Genomic DNA, 22,850 nt, shown 5'->3' with positions numbered 1-22,850 from the left:
ACATTGCATATAAACTTGTCTGGAATAAATGTACCAGCTTTATCCACACTTAATAGTGTGACATTTGTAGTAGTGACTTCATGAACATCTTTAGCAGAACTAAGTCAGATCTTAGCAAAATGTCCTACCTTTTTGCATTTGCGGCACTGTAAAGCTTTTGCAGGACATGTAACACGATTTGCAGTGTGTGGTGTTGAACCACAGTGAAAGCAGTATTTTTTATTTGTTTTTGCTGTATGGTTTTGCAGTGTAGGTGAATCCCTTTCCTTAGCACTGTATTTTGCCCGTGACTGCGCATTATTAGGCCACAGTGCTGAATTCACAATCTGTACATTCCCAGCAGTTCCCTGACTGAGAGTTTTAGCCTCTGCCACTGCTGTTTCAATTTGGCTAGCAACTGTAATAGTCTTTGCAAGGGTTAATTCCTGCTCTAGGAGCAGCCTCTAATGTGAGGTGAGTTTGTTTTTCCACTATTTGGTCTCTTAGCATTTCATCTGTTAGATTCCCAAACTCACAGGTAACAACCAGCTCTCTCAAAGCTGCTACAAATTGTTCTGTGGATTCGCCATTACGTTGTCCACGTTGGCAGAATTTATATCTTTCAGCAACCACATTTACTCTTGGCACAAAAAAGTTCTTTAAAGCAGTAAGAGCAGTTTCATAAGTATCATCCGCTAATGGTAATGAATAGAATATATGCTGTCCCTCTGCTCCCAGGCACTGAATAAGTAAAGCATGCTTTCTAGCAGCAGAAATCTCCCCTTGGTCAACAGCAATAATGTAATTTTCAAACATACGGATCCAAGCAGTAAAAGGTATGGTAGGCTCACCAGGGTTTGGGAGAAAAGGTGCAGGCTGCTGCAGAGGTAGAAGAGCCATCTCATTGTCAATTTGTTATGCTTTGGGTAGCCGAGGATGAGTTGAGTATAACAGTGCTTTATTAGCAGGCTCTCATGCAGCCATTACACAACAGTAACTTTAACTTTCACTTTTAAGCTGTATGAAGTATGCACAGTATAAGTCTTTGCACAGTGACATCTACAGGCCATTTGTATAAACACAACAGAACTTCAAATAACAATTACTTACAAAAGCAGAACTATCGGTGAAAAATTATCACCATGACCTAAAGGTAACTTTTCATTTAGATTAAAATTTTTAGTGTCAGTATCACTTTAAAGGAACAGTAACACCAAAAATGAAAGCATTTGAAAGGAATGACAATAGAATTTATTGTTGTCCTGCACTGGTAAAACGCGTGTGTTTGCTTGAGAATGACTACTATAGTTTATATAAGCAAGCTGCTGTGTAGCCATGTGGGCAGCCATTCAAGAATAGGATGAGCAATAGATAACAGATAAGTTCTGAAGAATCTCATTGTTTACTACAGAGCTTATCTGTTATCTGCTGTGTATCCTGTGCCATTTCTCCTTTTTCAGCATTGAATGGCTGCCTCCATTGCTACACAGAAGCTTGTTTATATAAATTCCAGTTGCATTTCTGAAGCAAAACACCAGTTTTACCAGTACAGCACAACAGTACATTATAGTTTCATTACTTTAGAACAGAGTGTCAATATTTTACTAATGTGAGATCTACCTCTAGTGGTGATGTCCCATTAGGATCTACAGTATTGTTAGCATTCCGTTCCATGGAAAATATTATTTAAATATTGATGATGAGAAAATGTATATTGTTATAATTAACAAACAACTATTTCAGACAAGCTGTTTGCTGACATTGTCTTGAGATCTACTGATCACCAGCTAAAGGTCTAGTGGTTGATCCCAATCTACCTTTTGGGCACCCCTGCTTTAAAAGATTTAAATTTTTTGGTGTTACTGTTCCTTTAATAACTAAATGAGTGGTTTCTTGCCTTGTCCTTTCCTTCCTGATCTCCTGGTTCTGATCCCTGGCCTGGTTATAGATTAATAAATACATGCAGCCTTCCTTAACCTTGTACTTCTCATGTCTGCCTTACAAATTTGTTAAATGCTGGTCTGTTTAGGAACTTACCACCCATTGCTTGTATACTCATTTCTTTTTGTGCTATACCAGTTTCCCATTCAATTTATATAATGAATAATCTTGCTCCAGGTTTTCATAAACCATATTCACATGGTTATTCAGTATATACAACAATTCCTAAATATACAGTACCTTCCTTATAGTCCTATACCTACAGCTCATCCTGACCTTCATATAAACCAACTTAACAGCAAGTACTTTACAAATTGCTGTTGATATAATTAGAAAAGCACCTTTAAATGTTTTATGATCAACACACACACACACACACACACACACACACACATATATACACACACGTGTGTGGTGATTGTGGGGTTCAGCTGGTTTGATGGCTAATGTTAAAGTCTATTAAAGTGTAAGGATATTTATTTTTGATTTTCTAAACATTAAGGGCTTTTATTGCTCATGTTATTGTGTATTATGTAACTTATGTAACTTCATGTTTCCTGAATCCAAACTTTCCTTTGTGTTTTTATAAATGCATGGATTAGCATGCATGCAAAGGGCATCATGGGCATAGGATGGAAAAGTTGAGGACCTGTTGAGTGACCTATAGATTCTATGTAGTCTGTTATAAATCAGCAGACAGCTAGGTTCCAGGCCCGTACTGGCAATCTGTGGGTTCTGGCAAATGCCAGAGGGGCTGCTGTATGGTTCCATAGAAAGTTACCATATAGTGGGATGGTAGGGGGCTATTTGGGCCTCTTTGTACTTGCAATGGCAGGGCCTATTTTGACTCCCAGTCCAGGCCTGCTAGGTCCTGACCTTTTGGTACCTTTGCATTTCCATGTAGGCATGGCTTGTTTCATCTGCTCTTAATCTGGCAACAGGTGCATAGTGTTAGCCGTAAGTCTGTCTATAAAACCCCCTGCTCTGCACTCACTCACTGCCTGCTATAGGTAAAATGTATTCGTTTCTTGATTGTTCTGATTTCTGCTACCGCTGTTCCCTGGCACCAGCTTCCCTGGTTTGTCCCTAATGTAGACTTCATGATTCTGACCCTGGCTTGTTCCTGTGTTTGTGTTTTTCACAATTCTTCTGTTGTTTTCTGGCACTGACCCAGCCTAGTCTAGTTCTGTCCTTACCAGCTATTTCCTTACCTGTTTGCTTTCTTTGTCTGACCCTGTGGGAGTCACTGGATTCTCATGTAGTAAGTTCTGGTGGCACCCAAGTAGCTGTGGGCCAGGCCAAAGTCTAATCTGACTGTTATTGGCAAAAGTACGCCTAAGAGTCATATTCTGCTGAATCAATATGAGGATGATGCCGCTATTTACACTTTCTTTTTTTTAATACTAAAAAGATTTAATGGGAGCTAGGTCTCTTTCTCTTGTTTTAAAGCCACTGGGTGGAAGAAATGTCTCCACTACCCACTTTTAATAATGTTTGCACTGACCTAGTGTAAGCTAAATATGATTCCTGAAAATATCAGCAATGTCCACAATCCTTATCCGGCTTACACTTGTATTCCCTCAAGTCCGAAATCACAGTATCTAGTGTGACTTCATGTAATTCTTTTATTTTACAGGTAACTTGGGCAGCATCTGCAGGCTAATTTTGGTAATGCGTGAATGTGTATTTGTATATTATATGCCAACTAATTTATATTTTAGTTGTCTGATTAAAATATTTTACCTAAACATCTAAGCTTTTTATCAAGCTTCCTTTTAAAAAATTGATGTGACATTTTTTAACACTTTTATAAAATTTTAAATAAAGGCTTGACTGTCAATTAATTGATGCTACAGGGCTGATTAATACATTCTGATGTTAATTGTGCTGGTTTCTGAGCTGCCATGTATCAATAATTATTTACTTATCAGTCTCTGCTTTATATCTATTTTATTTGTATATTCAGTGAGTCAGTCCCTAAGCTCAGTAACTGACAGCAGTTTATTGAATCAGCAGAAAAAGATGGGGAGCTACTGGATACAGATCTTTATTGCTATAGGGCTGTGGTTGCCTTACACTGGAATAAAATCCCGAAACATAACGTACAAAATTTCTGCCCTACTTTAGTTAAGCTTGAGTTCTCCTTTAAGAGACACAAGGAGAAGGACCATAGGCCCATATATCAAAAAAGGGGGGGGGGGACACACAAATAAGGGTAAGAAGTGCTGTCGTTTACAGTGGTTGGAGCAATGGTTGTTAAGTGCCAAGACTAAATCATATTGTAGGGCAGATCTCTGAGAGTTAAGCTAGTCCAACACATACAGAAAACAATATTTCTCTCATGGGGCTTTGGTGGAATATTTGCTGAAAGGTCATTTGTTTGTACTACTAATGTTATAGACCAAAATCAAGCAGATATCAGGGAAGATGCAAAAGGATTGTATGGCTGCTATAGTCCGATTCAACACTTCCATGGATGTTAACAAGCATCTATCAAAAATCATATGGCAATTCCTTTTTGTGCAATGTTATTGGTAGTGTATGGCTGGGTTAGGTCCGTCTTTGAATTTAGTTTTGAAGAGACAGAGGGAAGCTTTTCAACCAACCCATTTTGGGATAGAATTTGAGAGGTAAGAAGTAGCAAGAGTCAAGTGGGAGTGGGTAGTTTGACCATTTGGTAGCTCTAAATAGAGACACAAGTGAAGAGCTGTAGTGAAGTGCAGAGCACTAAAAGTCTTTGAAAACTATAGTACGTAAACTGTTGTTTGCTTAAAGGAGCAACTTTACTAACTTAACTAAAGAAGTAGCTAGAAATGTTGTACATTATGTTTTGGGCTTCTGTACCAGCCCAAGGCAACCACAGCCCTTTAGCAGTAAATATCTGTGTCTCCAAAGATGTCCCCGTAGCTCCCCATCTTCTTTTCTGCTGATTTACTGCACATGCTCTGTGCTGCTGTCACTTAGGGACCCACTCACAATATACAGTACACATAGAATAGAAATGTCACAATATAAGGCTGATTAGTAATTAATACAGATAATTACTAAATGGCAGCACAGGAACCAGTGCAATTAGCATCAGAATTTATAATCAGCCCTGTAGCATCAGCTTATATTACAGACAAACCTTTATTTTCTGAAGGATAATTTGCAACAACCCCTAAGCTTAGCTTCTCAACAGCTGCTCAGAGCCCACTGAGCATGTGAGTGTCGCAGACACTTTCCAAGATGGTGACCTCCTGTGACAAGTTTGAAGTCCTCGATCATTGCTGCTATTGAGAAGCTGAAATTTTAGGCTGGTACAATAAGTTCAGTATGTAACATACAGCAATTTTTAGCCATATTACTAGAGATTTTGTTGAAGATGCCTATTGTTTTAATCATGTATGTTTTGAAGTATATAATTAAATTATCAGAGCACAGATAATCTTGTTGCATAATAAACTATCACAACAATGGGTAAAGGAAGGGGTTAGTATACTAGTAATCTAGTTATCTACCTCACACAGACCAAACATGGAGAAGCTTTAACTCTAGTGTAGCTCAAAGAACAAAAAAAATTGAGTATTCTAGTAGCAGAATTTAAGAAATGGGGAGGTGGGAGGTCAGTTAGTAGCAAAATGCAATAGTTTAAATGGTATAGTTTGAGGTTATAGATATGTGTTTAGCTATTGTGTGAGAGAGGAAGAGATGATTTTTGACAATTCTGCAATAAAAAAAAATTACAGATTTTTACCATGGTGCTTATGTGATTAGAAAATGAGAGGGTGATGTTAGAGATCACCCCCAAAGTATACAGTTGTATACAAGACCAGACTTCCCTGCTTGGCACTCCCAGGTCTCAAGAGTCCTAGCTCCCCTCTGTGACCACGCGCATGCGCCATAGCGCAGGGGAACTTGGAGTTCCCAATGTAGTTTAGAGGCAGGGCGACATGCCGCCCCTAAAGTTTCGCCGCCCTAGGCTTAGCCCTGATTGTATACAAGTGTTAAAGAGTTTACAAATGCCACTCGGTTTATATTTTGTCACAGGTATGTAATCTTGCAGTACCTAATTTGGTCAGAAATGCAAGTGAGTTGAACTTTTGGTAATTTTGATGGCAATTTTGGGAGCCACTGTATTACTGTGGGAGGGACAGCTGGGCTGGGGGCCTGTGAAAAGTGTGGTCGACCCTAGCCTGCCCGACCCGAGGGTATTGGGTCGACCCGTACATCACTAATACAGACATTAGGAGCACAAGAGCTCAAGGTAGTTGTTACCTGACTCAGGAATGGGTTTTGTGCTCTTACAGTCCTTAACTTTGTCATTGGCTACAGATATTATGCTGGTCTGCAGCTCCCTGGTGATGACAGTGCAGCTGTGAAAGCAGGGTTACCACCTTTGAAATTGGGGGGAAAAAATGCTGGGGGGCAGGACGGATGACATTGGGGTGGGGTAGATGATGGTGGGGTGGGGCTGATGACGTGGCAATCAGTAATTGGCTGATCGCAATGTCATTAACTTCAATGTCCAGTCCTGATTTCCAAATTAGGAAATTCGGACAGGCACTTTTCACCATGACAGCCCTTCCAAAAACCGGGCTGTCCGGGTGAAATCCGGACAGGTGACAACCTTATTTGAAAGGCAGACTGTGACAGACCAGAAACAAATAGTTACTGCATCGTCTTCTTTACCTCTGTCCTATGCAAACAGACAGTTATGTTTATGGTATGCAGAATTTTATGTCTGGGTTACAGGTCCCCTTTAAAGCGGACCTGTCACCCAGACATAAAAAACTGTATAATAAAAGTCTTTTTCAAATTAAACATGAAATCCAAATTCTTTTTTTTTTTTATTAAAGCATTCATAGCTGTTGTAAACTCATTTCAAAATATGAGCTGTCAATCAAATATTGCTTGGGCCTACTCTATGCCTTAGGCATAGAGGCGGAGCAGGCGATTACTTTCACTTTCCATTCAGCACTTACTAGATGTCTCTGCACTCCCCACATTCCTCCTCTCTATTTACCATTTTATTGTGTAGCCAGTGCATGGGGATAGACATCAGGTCCTCCATTCTTGCACAAACAAGACTTTGAGATGATGCAAGACTTGCCTTTATAACAGCGTGCACAAAATGGTGCCTGCCTGCTTGCTATAATGATGCATTCCCAGACAGAAGGAAAGAAGATTTAAATAATTTATATAGTGTCATAAAAGTTTATTTTGCTTGACTAATGTGATAAAATAGGATTTGGAAAAAAATTTTTTGGGTGACCGGTCCCCTTTAAGAAAGAGCTTATACAGACAGAAAAAGACCACAATTGGCCATTTTTCTGCACTTTGCATACTGTGTGGTGCCTTACCATTATTGCCCTGGGCCTTTGCTTTTTTATTCTGTGTGCTGAGACCTGTGACATGCCCGTTGGATTGAATGCTGCCTACAATGGACATTAGATAATGTCTTTCCTGCATGGCCTCAGGTATTTTTGTAGAAGCTCTTTTATTGCAATCTGCTTCCTCTTCTGTCTTCTGTCCTCCACTCCACTGCTTGTAAAATGAAAGTTCTGCTTTTACCCTACTACACATGAGTCAGACCGTACCAAAATGCATATTGTAAATTCATTCCAAATACATTTGTAATCTACAACTCTTGATAATGTATTTGTGGTACCACTTGACACAAGGCATGTAATGGCCAAATAAGAATTTAAAAGACACAGTATAAACAATACTATGACCCACAAAAACCCTAAAAATGAGTTTCCTATTTTGTATTTTAAACTTGTGTTTTGCTGTATGCCTAATCACAACTGAGAATGAGGTTGCTTACAATATTGAATAAAACACAGCAAAGAGAAACACTTGACTTGTCAGACTGGTAGCCACAAGGTTAAATAGTAGGGTAGAAATCGCTTTTTAGGTCTTTTGTGCTGTGAATGTGTCATTTTAGGCCGAGGAACCTGTCTTAATATACAGAGAAATCCCTGTTACATTATCTAACTAGTAAACATGCTGTTCAAGACCTCGTTCATAGCTTATCTTTGGTACTCAATGAAGAGTTTCTCCTCCACTGTCTGTTCACTTCTTAGACTGATGAATTTGCTTCAGACTTCAGTCCAAGCTTTCTAATTCAAGGCTTCAGGCTTTAAGTTGTTTTTCATGCCTATGCTGCTGGGCCAGGGCCAGACATTACCTAATGCCTTGTTGGAACTCACTCCAATCAGCCTAAACTTCCCATTTCTATTGCCTCTTTGGATCTACTGAAATTCAATATCTAGATTTGCCCAGTTGCTAGGCAACTAATCATTATACCCAGTGGGTGCCAGTGGAGACACCACATATTATTTGAAGTACAGATCGGTATAGTGTGTGGGGCGGTATATATGTATAGCAAATATATATATATATATATATATATATATATATATATATATGTGTGTGTGTGTGTACTGTATATATTTGTTTTCTATATTATTGAAAGGTCACTATTTATGAAGAGTGAAAAAATGTATGAAAAAGAATTTCCAGGTTCAGTTTGGAATGTTACTCCTTTTATACTGTATGTTTATGGCACCTCCCAGCATAGCCAGGCAAAGAAAAGAATTGTACCCCTGCCTCAAGTCGTTCTATATATTATGTTAAAAACGTAAAGATTAAATTAGAACAAAACTAAATCAAGATGTTATGTTAAGCAGATATTTATCCATCTGTATGCTTGCTTTTATTTACCCACATCTAGCTTTAAAGGAATCTCATGCACATTGAAAAGAAAGAAGTTACTGGTCTCTTGTGAGTGATTTCCCTTCTTCATGATCTCACCTTTTCTTTTCTTTTGCCTACCGCAGGTGATAGAAAATCGATCAGGTCCAATGTACCAGTTCAGCAGCCAATCCCCCCTGGCCCCTCTCTCTAGCAGAATAGATTCTATTGACAGACGCGTAGGTTGCTATTAATATGACAGCCTTCTCTATATCCCACTGTAATTTATAATGAAATACCTAATCTCCATTATTTTGATCCAAGCGGGCGATCCTAAGTCTTTTCATCCAGTTCCCAATGGCAGTTACATGAGAAATGGCAAACCAATAATTTTTCTCAAGTTTTATAAGCCAACAGAAATGCTTTTTCCACAGCTACAGTTTCAAAAGGCACAGATAAAGCTCATTCAGTGTGATGAATGGAAAAGCCATCTGGGGTTTTTCTTTTTGACTTCCTCTCCTTTTTTCCATCCTTGTAATCAAATTTGAGAAAAATCAAATGGGGCTTTCTATGAAAGTACCTTTTGTTGATCTGAACGAGCTGGTAATTTACAAAATACCCTTCTTTTGTGAGCCAAGCTAAAGATAAAAGAATCGGTAGCTTTTAAAGCCGGGCCTTGGTGGGACTCTGCATGCAATGAAAGCAGCTTGTGTGGAGAGACTGAAACACATTTGAAAGCCGGGCCTTGCTCGGGGTGTTTGGCTGAGCACACTCGTGTGCATTTTTTCCATGAATGAATTTAAACAGTAACCTAAATTCTGTGGATTTTACTAAAATGACATGCATCACATAGACTGCAAGCACTTTTATCAGTGACATTCATTTGGGTTTTGCTTGTGTGCAACCGAAAGTTGCAGAGTAGCCAGGGCTGATTCCCAGACATGCTACACGTTTTAATTTCTTTTAAATCACATGGAACATAGAAAGCAGAGGCAGCTTATTAATGCACAACACTCCCTTTCTGCACATTGATTTTCTTGATTGGCTGGAAGATGGAGCATGTGGAATATTCAAGCCTTATTCGAGAAGTTCTCACCATGCATCATTCTCAGTAACAGTAAGTAAAGATGGACGGGAATCGGGTGTTTTTTCCTCTGTTTTGATTTGAAATCAAAATTTTGAAGTGGGTGTGTTTGAAAGGGGGGGGGGGTGAGCTTATAGAAATCATTCTGCATATGAAAAGAAACAAGTCCGGCTGTGGCATATTTGGAATTAAATAGGTTAAACTGAAATAAGCAAATACACATATGTTTTCAATAAAATTACCAAATGATAACCTAATATTATCGGTTAATATTAACAGATTTTCTCTTTAAAAATGTATATTTTTTAAAGCTGGTAATTTATCAAATCATTATCAATTATGCACCATATTTAACACTATTCTGATACTTGCAAAAGCTTTATAAAAATTCTTACATGTGACAATGTAGAATGTAATACAAAACCTAAAGAAAACCAGCATTAAGAAGATTAAAAAAAAAGCTGTTTAATATAACCATGTTTAAATTGTAGCATTTCAAAAAAAGCGGCTGATGTTTCCACTGGGTGGGCCGTTAGTGGGAAAATGTTCTTTTGCAGCATATTTAAATGAAGATAGGAGTGTACAGATGAAACGTAAAAGCCTGTGTTTTATTTTGCCCTGCAGTAATATAGTCTCCATTTGAGAACCATTTACTGCCTCCTAATGACAGGACTAAGAAACAACACTGGTGGCTGAGTGCCAGACACATCCACTTTTTAACGGATTAATCCATGTGCTGATCTTTTAATTCCGCATGGTCCTGCTGTAGCCTGTAACCAGCTTGTGTTTTCATCTGTAGTATGGCAGTCCAGCCCTGCACTGCTAACTATGCACTTCCAGCAATGAAAGGAAGGCTCATAAGAAATATTTTGGACACGCCTCACTATATATTAAAATTAATAACATTTATTAATCAAAATAAACTTCTGTCTATATATAATATATATATATATATATATATATATATATATATATATATATAGTAAGTCTCTTCACAATAAAAAGTTTTTGTGTACATGTGGCTAATTCCTAATAAAAATACTATTTTTATTAGCAAATAGTATATCTCTTGAGCTCTTGAGTCCCCCTAAGCTCATCAGCTTTGGAAGCACTCTGTAATTCAGCCTTCAGTCATTCATTGTCTTGTTCTGAACTCCAAATGTTTAATATACATAAAGCAACTTGGATATTGACATTGACATTGCCAGTGTTATTGTTTTTTAAACAATGGTTTGTACAGTACAAATGCTGCCAGTTAATAAGTACATTGCGGATCTATCTCTGTAAATTTTAAGCACAACATTTTTACAGAAACAAAGGTGTTGGCTATGAAGCAATATTTGTTTATAACATTTAAAAATAAGACTGCATAGCAAATGAAACCTCTATACTTGGAATATATTGTCCCATTTTCTCAGCACTTGATAAGTGCGCTTCCATGAACGACTGTGACTTAAAGCTGATAGGTTGCTGCTAATAATGATGTCCGTGACCATGAACAGTAAAACAAAAAATACAAAATAATTAACTAATTATTTTCTGTGTCTCAATTTAAATGAATTTATGTATTGAAAAATGTTCAGACCCAAGTGTCAGTTCTCATCTCCTCTTCACCTCGGTGCATGTATTCAGGCTGTCCTTACAGGTGTATTGGTAGAAAAAATAAGCAGATGAATAACTCACGTTGCTTGGGGTTTGTAGAGAAATCATCAAGCAGCAGAGATCAATGTAACCTGATTCGTGTCCATGACATAGAGGAAAGATTGAATCCGCTATTGTGGGATAAGGTTTGGATATACTGCGTGTATTTGCTAGCACTGATTGAATAAAATGTTCCTTGTTTGAAAAAAAACATCAGATTTCTCTAGTTTTCCTTTGTACCGAAGGGAATAAATATATTTTTGTTGGTCTGAATGTGTAAGTAATCTACTATTGGCAACTCCTTTATCTACCTGTGTTGGTGTTTTGACAACTAGAAATATTCACTGCTTGAGCTGAGGACAGTTCTATTATACAGATATTCTTTGTGTTATCCAGTTTAAATATGCTTCATTAAACGGCACACATTTATTTCTAATTAAAACATTATGCTATATGCTGGAGCCAATAATGGTGGTTTCCTCTTGTTACGTTTGCTAGGTACAGCCATAATGTTTATACACTCCCAAGCAGATATACAACATTGACTAAGGAGATATTTGACATCTCTGCTTATGGTAGGCATGGCTATGTGCCAACTTACATTGTATTTATGGTCTCTCTAGTCTAGGTAAACCCTAATTAACAGATTTATTAGTCTCAAATAGCTTTTACTAGTCTTCTTAAGGGCCTGATATGGACATTATTCCATGTTCTTGTTCAAGATTTAGAATTCTTTTACATTGTCATTGTGTTTGATTCTGAAGCTGTGCATTAACTCACATAAAGACTTACTTGATTCAGTGTTTCTCCAAAAGGCCAACGGCGTGCTTTCTGCTACAATATTACATGATTTTTCCAGTAGATGTCACTGTAGGCAAGTACAAAACAACAACAAAAAAAGAAAAGTCAACCCCGTCTGAAAACATTTCAGTTTTTCCCGGTGGAATTGGCAACCTCTTGAAATTATTTTAGGCATAATTTATGGATGAAAGTCTATACTGGTTATAAATGTTTAAAATACTGTTAATTGCTGGGGGGAAGAGACAGATAAAATTAAACAGTTGATATTTACAAATACAATTCTAAACATTTTTTTTAGTAAACAGGGCTTATGTGTTGATTGGAACATCTTTAGTTTGAAAGTAGATCCATTGGAATGTCAAACATTCATACATCATTTCACGTGCATAGTTAAACTATTTTGTGAATTAAGCTTTCTAACTTACTTTTAAGTTCCTTTTCTTTTGTATAGGAGGTGAATTTTAATCTTGCCATGCTATCGAAGTTATCTAATACAAATACTGCTTTGCCTGGCAGATGGAAATGTAAAGTGAAGCCGTAGTTTCACCCTTCCATGATTTCAGAAATATTTTGTCTCATTTATTTATTTGACCAGGGTAAATACATTCAAAGCTGCAGTTTGTATTCTTTATATGGTATGTTTACTTAATTGCCCCACTGCTTATTAGCATCAGAGTTAATTGCAATATTAGATACATCGTCTGTATGTTTATTTAATTGTATATAAAGCTGCTCAGTCATATACAATATGCAAAACAAAATTAGATTTAAATTAGGTTTGTGGTGCTAATCACCTTAATATATCCAGAATTCCCACTGTCTGGCCACTGTACTAGCGACATTTAAATCAATTTGCCATAAGCTTCAGGACTGCAGAAAGTACAGGCAGAAAGGGATTTTTGAGGGGTAGGGTTTAAGATGGCAATGGGAAAGAACTGTCTTATGGAGCAAAATCATGCAAAAAAAGTACTTGGTGCAAATTACCATGACAGCCCTGTTCTTAATAATGTGTATATCTTGGATGTGTTAAGTAATTAGTCTTATTTAATTGTTAGCTGGCAACCTTGAAGATAAGTAGTCTCCCTGAAGCATCTCAGTAAAAACGAAAATGAAGCATTTTAAAAGGTTCACTTGTTAAGCAAAAAAAAAAAAAAAATTTCCCCATTCACAAATCACATTTTTTTTAAACTAAAAAACTCAGGGTTGTGATTGGGCCTAAGGTCACAATCTTGGTAAAGAAAAGAACAATACTCACTGACTGAAAGGCTAGTTACTATATAGTAATGAGTAATATTATACTGTATGTATGTGTGTATGTATGCATGTTGCGTTAAAAAATATTTAGGTAGTGTAGCTAAGCCCATCATCAACCCCAGTCCACGCTATAGCTTCAGAATTGCTTCAATACATCTTGGAATATTACTTGATTGTCTAATTATTCTTTATTTATTCATAGGAGGCTAATGTAACAAACTCTTCAATGGATCTAGTAACCTGTAGCAACCAGTTGGAATGTAGCATATATTAATCACCTATTTGATGGCAAACATCTTAATGGTTTTCTTTGGGTTATTGGAGCTGTCGGGATTTTTTGCAAATTAATTTACAATTAAGATCTCTACCATGCACACTCTAGAGTTAGTTTTTACCAGGAGCCAATCGCGTGGATGAAAAGTGGAGTGGGGGGGGGACCCTGTTCAGAATGAAGCCCAGGACTCCAATTCTGCAAGGCCATAACTTTTTTGTTCAAACATTGCTCTGCAATTTAAAATTGGTATTTCTGATAAACTTGAATTGTGCAATGGTCTGCGCTCGCTGTGCACGCCCCTAAGATACCGACACGCCGCTCTGTTCCTTCCTCTTCGCCGGTATCTTAGGGCATGCACATCGAGAGTCCTTCCTATTTGTAGGCGCATGCGCGCTGGCAAAGTTTAAAAGTATTTAAAGGGCCATAATTCAGTTTCTCACGGCCCGTTATAGGATCATCTGTATTGAGTTCCTGGTGCTTCTGTTCTGCAAATTGTTTCCTGATACCTGCCTGTTTTGACGATTCTAACTTCTGTAATCCTGACCCAGCCTGGTAAACGACTCTTCTGTATCAGTATCCCTTCTGATTGATCTCCTGGTTTGACCCTTGCCTGTCTAACTCCGTTTGTACTTCCCCTGCCCCGACCCGGCCTGATTTGACTACGCTTTCTGCCTACGCCTACGTACTGTGACCTTCTGCCCAAAAGACTTTGCTTATCTGTTTTGCCCCTTAGCTCGTCCAGAACCCTTCGCTTGGCACCTCTCTTATTAAGACCTGGCGGCATCCGATTAGCGAGGGCTCCTCCCGAGGTGAAAGGCAGCTTTTAAAGGCGGCAGCAAGAGCTTAGCATTGGTTCTGGATTTAGGGTGCCGACCGTGACAGTATCTTTCCCTTAATTAAAGTCAGCTTCCGATGAGATCCCACTGTGCAGGATCAAGAACATACATACACATGGTTCAGGGAACATTTTAAATGAATTAAGATCACATAGTATATCTATAGTCTATACTAAGGACAGGGCTTATAACTTGCTGAAAAGGTGCCACCACCAAAATGTTTGTAAAAGACAGAAATTTTAAGCAAATTTCCTATATACTGTACAATAATTACACATTTTTAATTGTTATAGCAATATTTATCAGTTATCTCTGTTTAATTCAGTATCTTTCTGGTTGTTTACATTTTCTTAGCTCCAGTCTCTGACCTGGAAGAGATCTGCTGCATTGAGTCAAACAACGAGCAGAGAAAAGGATAAAATCAGACTCTGCTTATAATAGTAATCAGTGATAGGCGAATTTATTCGCCAGGCGCGAATTTGCGCGATTTGCCGCTGGCAAATAAATTCACGAAACGGCTGTGAAAATTCACTGGCATCAAAAAGGACGCTGGCGTAAAAAACAAGACGCCGACGCAGTTTCGCGAAACGGAGCAAATTCACCCATCACTAATAGCAATTACATTTACAAATAACTTGACAGTCATTGAAAAGATTTAATTCAGGTATAAAGGGAAGTTAGATTTATTTTTCTTTCATTATGCAATAAATAGTTTTTGGGTGAAGGACCCCTTTAAGTCAACACTCTTAGCAGTTAATCCAAAATATACATTCTGTTAAAAACAGTAAGTGTGAGTTATGTGGGTCATGCGCACATATACCGGCCTAACCCTCAACTATTTCTGGCCATGAGCTACCTGTTCTGCATACCATAGAATTCCTAGATGCAGAAGGTAATTTAGACAATATAACAAGGACACACTGAATGTTATAATTCGATATTTCTATTTCCATCCTTCAAGAACCTTAAAGGAAAACTATGCCCCCCAAAATGAATACTTAAGCAACAGATAATTTATATCAAATTAAATGGCATATGAAAGAATCTTACCAAACTGGTATATCTATATTTAAGTAAATATTGTCCTTTTACATCTCTTGCCTTGAACCACCATTTCGTGATGGCCTGTGTGCTGTCTCAGAGATCACCTGACCAGAAATACTGCAACTCTGACTGTAACAGGAAGAATTGTGGAAGCAAAAGACAGAACTCTGTCTAGGGTTGTCCGGTTTTGACCCAGACAGCCCAGTTATTTGAAAAGCTGCCCAGTCAAAACTGCCTTCCTGGTTTTCCAAATAAGGAAAACCAGGCAGGATTCCCTATGATTGACAAGGCGATCGGCCAATTGCCAATCACGATGTCATAGCCACGCCCCCAATGACACAGCCCACCCCTCAGCATCACAGCCACACCCCTCTCTGTCACTGCCCTGCCCCCTCCGTCAGGTCTCCACTGGGCTAAAAGGTGGCAACCCTAACTCTGTCTGTTAATTGGCTCCTAGGACCCCAGGGGGAAGCCCTTATTTTTTAAAATGGCAAATTTTCTGTTTATGATTACCCAATATATACTACCAACTAAAAGTAAATTATTATGAAAATGGTTTATTTACATGAAGCAGGGTTTTACATATGAGCTGTTTTAGGCAATATATTTTTATAGACCCCTACATTGTTCGGAGGGTATAGTTTTCCTGTAACATGTTATTTTTTTGAGTGCACACACTGTTAACCACAAGTGATATAACTTGTAGGCCTGAAATACTAATGAATCGACTTTAGCACTGTTATTAATCTATTTTAAATATGTCTGTTATAAACAGGGCAGGACTGGGCCGGCGGAATGTCGGGGAAAAAACCCGGTGGGTCCCGGCTCTTTTAGGCCCCACCGACCCAGACCCGCTCCTTGCAACTCCTTCTCCTTACCTCCCTGTTGCTGACGATTGCTTGAAAGAGGTGCGCATCCACGCGCTAGAGTGAGAGGTACGTGTGTGGGAGGAGAGGAGTGCAGAGACTGAGGAATTTGTGACACTGCGACACTGGTTATAGAGTATCCATTTATGGCTGTATCTACAGTTTATTAAAATGTATACAGCAGATACACAATTTAGATTTGTAGGCTCTTGCAAACAAGAAACATTCAATAATTACCATCCATTATTTTTCTTCACCCTATTGGAATGATATACAGGTATGGGGCCAGTTAACATAAATGTTTGGGACCTGGGGGTTTCCATATAACGGATCTTTCCATAATTTGGATCTTCAGAGCTTAAGTATACTCATAATCATGTAAACATTAATTACACCCAATAGGCTGGTTTTGCTTCCAATAAGGATTACATATATCCTAGTTTGGATCAAGTACAATGTACTATTTTATTATTATAGAGGAATAGGAAATAGTTTTTTTTAAAAATTTAGATTATTTGATTATAATGGAGCCTAAGGGTGATGGCCTTTCAGTAATTCGGAGCTTGCTGGATAACGGGTTACCGGATAACTGATCCCATACCTGTGTAAATAATACTTTAAATGTAAGAAATCAGCTGAAATAATGTTCAGAGTTTGGGCTTGAAAGTCAGTTTCAAGCCAAAAAGGTATAACTATATGAACTCCACCCCCCCCCACAAGAGATTACGATCTGTCTATTATCCCCATGGTTATCTTTGCAGGATTACATCTGACCATCAATCCCATGAAGAATTCTACAGATATAAATGCCTGACTACCAACTTGTTCGATAGTTGGTTGACCTCACCTCACTTGATGAAAAGGTTAATCCACATTTCCCTGCTGAGTTTATATGATGGCTGGATGGTAAGACTGAGACAAGCAGAAGAGAAAACTGCACTATTGTAGTCAATAATGGAAGTACATATAAAACAGAGAGGCATTTATAATTTGATGGTGTGTATTAAAACATATCCATGTCTATTTGTTTGTAACTGGATCAGCTGTTTTATAAGGAACATTTATAAAACGGGACAGGGAATTTGTGCCAGGACTGAGACCAACCACACAAGCCCCCCTCCCCAGTTGCTAATGATTAGTTTAAAGCAAGCATTTGTGTTCTACTGTATGGCTGGCTGGCAGTTCTTCACCAAAGCCTACTGGGGCTGATAACAGGTCATTAGAAGGGCTGGTGCTTAGCCAAGACAGTAGTGTTGAAAGACCACACATACTGTTAACCTTCTTATGGTGAACTGAATTCTATTTCATGGATTGAACATTACATTGACAGACCCCTTTTTCAAAAAGTCGAAGCATGTAAATATACGTACATCCGTGTTCAGTAAAACAAAAATGACCTTGACTGTTGTTTACGATATTGTATAAGCCACAAAACATCATCTGTTTTGATAACCATGTATAAAATGATTTCTACATGTCCCACAGAGCTTACCATCTACACAGCCTTGGAGGTAAAACCGCACAGAGTGCAACGTGGGTAAAAGTCCTTGAATGGTTTGTTGATTGGAATTTAAAGTGATTCCATATCTTGATAAATCACCAAACACTGAGCAGCTGCTGATAATTTGGTGTGAGTAATTGTAGAGGCAATAAGTTGAAGAAGTGCTTATTAAAAGAAGCTGCCTTTCTATCTGCCGGCAAGTCCAATTTAGTAATGTACTCTCCATGTGGTCTGTAAATTATGCACCTGATTTAAAAACACTCCATCCATAAGAGCTCCCATTTTGCTCATCCATATCTTTTTTTTGCTCTTTTTTTTTTACTTCATTACTAGCTACTTGCAGCAGCTTATAGCATAATATGTATCAAATTAGGCATTGAGAACATCTTAGGCAGGCACCCTGCTGACTTCAAACATGCACTTAATGTGTAATGCAATTCCAGGAAGATGCAGAACATTGTTCATCTGAAGGGTTACTTTAAGGGAATACCCCTACACTCCTCTTTGCTGGCTGACATTTAATTTAAACTATCATTTTTCTCACTTCAAAACATGGAGCATTTAGTAGCCCCCTCTGGAAGCATTTTATTATTGTAGCAGAACTGATTGTTATATTTCAGCAATCGGGCTAAGAGGACACCCTCACTTATGAGATGGTTGATGCTCTTCTAATAGAGGAGTGAGCACCGCAGAGATACACATAATTCCCCAGCTCTCCTCTATGATACAATGTGTGATCACTATGAGAACCTTTTGCTTTCAGGCAATGCATTTTTTAAGAGGGTTAAAGCATGGACATTATATGCTGAAAATAGGACAGAAACAAATAAACAATTGTAATTGAACTCTTTAAGGAAATATTGATGTTCTAATTTCATATTAGGGATGTTCCATCTTCAGCCTTCTTGACCTGCAACTCCCAGCAGCCCTTGAGCTATTGTGAAATCCCTCATTTGTATATTAACATATATATGTACCATTTAAATATTTTTGTTCCTGGAATTCTGCAGACTTACAGCCACTGTATGCTGGAAGCCAAACACTTGGTAGCTCTCATGGTAAATATCCTGAACCTGCTATGGCCCCAGGCTGATAAATCCATCCAGTTACATGTTTATCTATCATTACTATGTAGAGCATCTAAAAATTTCATTATTAATTGGTCAATGTGTCATTGGTCACTTGACCAACGAAAGCAGGTTAATTCTCGAATAATCAATCTATCATGGGCATTTATGTATCTAATATACAAGTGTTGCCAATGCCTACCTACACACACACACACACACACACACACACACACACACACACACACACACACACACACACACACACACACACACACACACACACACACACACACACACACACACACACACACACACACACACACACACACACACACACACAATATCCTAAGAAGGTAATGTCAACTGTAGAGAAAATTACAGTCTTTGCGAAGCATGTCTTTGTAACTCCTTTACAAAATACTAGTTATTATCTTCTCTCCCCCTTTGAGATCTTTCATTTCGCCTGTAGATGTATTTCTTTCGTATGTTTGCTCATCCTTTCCCTTTCCTTCTGGTTTTCATCTATGTTTCTTCCTCGTGTAATTCTCTATGTTTTTCTCTCAGTGTGCAGGGCAGCCATAGAGGTGCAATAGAAAATTGCCATCTGTGTGTGTCTCTGAATAGTGACTGATCACTCTTTTCAGAAACACCTGCTGACAATCCAGGGATAGCTTTATAATCAGCTTGATAAAGCAGTTACTTTCTTGTCTCGCTGCCCAAGATGTGCGCTGAGGTGCAATGAAATGAAATAAAACAGATCAATCCATTTTTTTCCCCACAAACCGTTCCTTTTGAAGCTGTTCTAGAAAAACATGACCTTAGTCCTGTATGAGAAAGGCGAACTACGAGGCTGTACATTTTAGGGGTGCATTGATTATCGCTCTTCATAAAAATATATATTTAAAATGCAGCATTTACTTTCAGGATAATGATCTGCGTGTGAAGTACAGCAAGCATCTGCTTTACTTTTAGATAGCAAGTAACATGTTTAAATAGATTTTTCAACAGATAGAGAAAAAAAATAAATCCTTTAATAAACTCATTCTGGAATTGCCCACAAAGGTTTTATTGCATCAAGTTATTATGTTTTGGGTAGCCGAGGATGAGTAGAGTATAACAGTGCTTTATTAGCAGAGTCATGCAGGCATTACACAACAGTCAGCTTTCACTTTTCAGCTACCAGGAAGTATGCACAGTATAAGTATGAGCACAGAGACATCTACAGGCCATTTGCATAAACACCACACAAGTATTGGAGAATATAACATTTGTGAATTGTAGTGATGGGCGAATTTGCGCCGCTTCGCAGAAAAATTAGCGAAATTCGCGAAACGGTGAATAATTTGCTAAAACGTCGACGGTGTCTCATTTTTGATGCCGGCATCCATTTTTGCCGCCGGTGGGAGTTTTTTTGATGCCGGCGAATTTGCGGCTGCCGAATAAATTCGTAGTGATGGGCGAATTTGCGCCGCTTCGCCAAAAAATTAGCAAATTTATCGCGAAATTCACGAAACGGTGAATAACTCGCTAAACCGTTGCCGGTGTCTCGTTTTTGATGCCGGCATCCATTTTTGCTTCCGGCGGCTGTTTTTTTGACGCCGGCCAATTTGCGCATGCCGAATAAATTCGTCCATCACTAGTGAATTGAAAAGGCCTTGCATTAAAGATCCATACATCAGAGATGCAGCCTGGTGTACTATGGTATCAGGCTGCCGGCAGTCCAGGAATGGTTCTGCCTTGTACCCAGTGCCCACACCCTAGATCACTACACCACCCAATCTTGAACACCCAACCACTGGTCACTCTACAAAAGGCAAAAACATTCCATAACTGCCTGGTTTGTAGCATGCCAAATCATTTAGGCTGAATACTTTATTCAACACATAATATTCTACTGATTACCGATGAAAATTAAAACATGCTTTACTCATTTAAAAAGATCCATTTTTTTTCGTTGAGGTTTTCAACTGAAAGAATAATACAGGTATAGGATCCCTTATCCGGAAACCTGATATCCAGAAAGCTCCGAATTACGGAATGGCTGTCTCCCATAGACTCCATTTTATCCAAATAATCCAAATATTTAAAAATGATTTCCTTTTTCTCGGTAATAATAAAACATTAGCTTGTACTTGATCCCAACTAAGATATAATTAATCCTTATTGGAAGCAAAGCCAGTCTATTGGGTTTATTTAATGTTTAAATGAATTTCTAGTAGACTTAAGGCATGAAGACCCTAATTACGGAAAGATCTGTTATCCGGAAAACCCCAGGTCCCAAGCATTCTGGATAACAGGTCCCATACCTGTAATAAGCAAATAAAGATCTGAATATGGTTCAACATACAGCCAAAGCATTTGTTGAAAACCAAACATTCCACCAAATCTCCAAAATCATGGATTTAACTATATTGCCTTTATAGGACAACTGCTACAAAAGAGGCTAGAATATTTAGAAGTTACATTCTATTTCTAAATATGAAATAACTAAAGTCATATAAATCATTCAAATACAACAGGAATAGACATTTTCCCATTCTTATAGTTATTAGAGATGTCGCGAACTGTTCGCCGGCGAACTTGTTCGCGCGAACATCGGGTGTTCGCGCTCGCCGGAAGTTCGCGAACGTCGCGCGACGTTCGCCATTTTGGGTTCGCCATTGTTGGCGCTTTTTTTTGCCCTCTCACCCCAGACCAGCAGGTACATGGCAGCCAATCAGGAAGCTCTCCCCTGGACCACTCCCCTTCCCTATAAAAACCGAAGCCCTGCAGCGTTTTTTCACTCTGCCTGTGTGTGCTGAAGAGATAGTGTAGGGAGAGAGCTGCTGCCTGTTAGTGATTTCAGGGACAGTTGAAAGTTTGCTGGCTAGTAATCGTTTTGATACTGCTCTGTTATTGGAGGGACAGAAGTCTGCAGGGGTTTGAGGGACATTTAAGCTTAGGTAGCTTTGCTGGCTAGTAATCTACCTTCTACTGCAGTGCTCTGTATGTAGCTGCAGTGGGCAGCTGTCCTGCTTCTGATCTCATCTGCTGACTGCTGCAATAACAGTAGTCCTTGTAAGGACTGCTTTTATTTATTTTTTTGTTGTTTTACTACTACTACTACTACTACTACTATAAGAGCCCAGTGCTATTAGTCTAGCAGTGTTGGGGAGTGGGACTGGTGTGCTAATCTGCTGCTCCTAGTAGTTCAGCAGCACCAACTTTAATTTTTTTTTTTAATATTCATTTTTTTTTTATTTTACTTTTTTTTATTTTACTACCGCTGTAGTAGTGTATAAGTTGACCTTTTAGGCATTATTTGCCCTGTAGGCATTATTTGCACACTGTTTTCTTCAACCCGCCATCGAGCTGTGTGACCTTGTTCACATTCTGTCTAAATATCCATAATATTACCGTCTCCAGAAAAAACACCGGAGTCACTTTTTTCAAGCAGCCATAATATATTTTACGTAATCCGTATCCACCGCTGTAGTAGTGTATACGTTGGCCTTGTAGGCATTATTTGCACACTGTTTTCTTCAACCCGCCATCGAGCTGTGTGACCTTGTTCCCATTCTGTCTAAATATCCATAATATTACCGTCTCCAGAAAAAACACCGGAGTCACTTTTTTCAAGCAGCATTCATATATTTTACGTAATCCGTATCCACCGCTGTAGTAGTGTATACGTTGGCCTTGTAGGCATTATTTGCACACTGTTTTCTTCAACCCGCCATCGAGCTGTGTGACCTTGTTCCCATTCTGTCTAAATATCCATAATATTACCGTCTCCAGAAAAAACACCGGAGTCACTTTTTTCAAGCAGCATTCATATATTTTACGTAATCCGTATCCACCGCTGTAGTAGTGTATACGTTGGCCTTGTAGGCATTATTTGC

General features: G+C 38.5%; 1 protein-coding gene across 6 annotated transcripts in view; it reads left to right on the top strand.

Moving 5' to 3' along the window:
• LOC108718087 (transcription factor Sox-2) overlaps positions 1–22,850 on the top strand; it is a 278,551-nt gene that overhangs the window by 18,959 nt on the left and 236,742 nt on the right. Inside the window, exon 1 of one of the 6 annotated variants that reach the window (XR_005961614.1) lies at positions 9,292–9,715. The exons of the other annotated variants lie outside the window; for them this stretch is intronic. The gene's annotated coding sequence lies outside the window, so the exon portion shown is untranslated. Of the gene's footprint in view, positions 1–9,291; positions 9,716–22,850 lie in introns of those variants that run through there. 6 annotated transcript variants of the gene reach the window in all.

Source organism: Xenopus laevis, chromosome 5S, assembly GCF_017654675.1.
Source record: "Xenopus laevis strain J_2021 chromosome 5S, Xenopus_laevis_v10.1, whole genome shotgun sequence".
Taxonomy (NCBI): domain Eukaryota; kingdom Metazoa; phylum Chordata; class Amphibia; order Anura; family Pipidae; genus Xenopus; species Xenopus laevis.
This window is presented reverse-complemented; position numbering and strand designations above follow the sequence as displayed.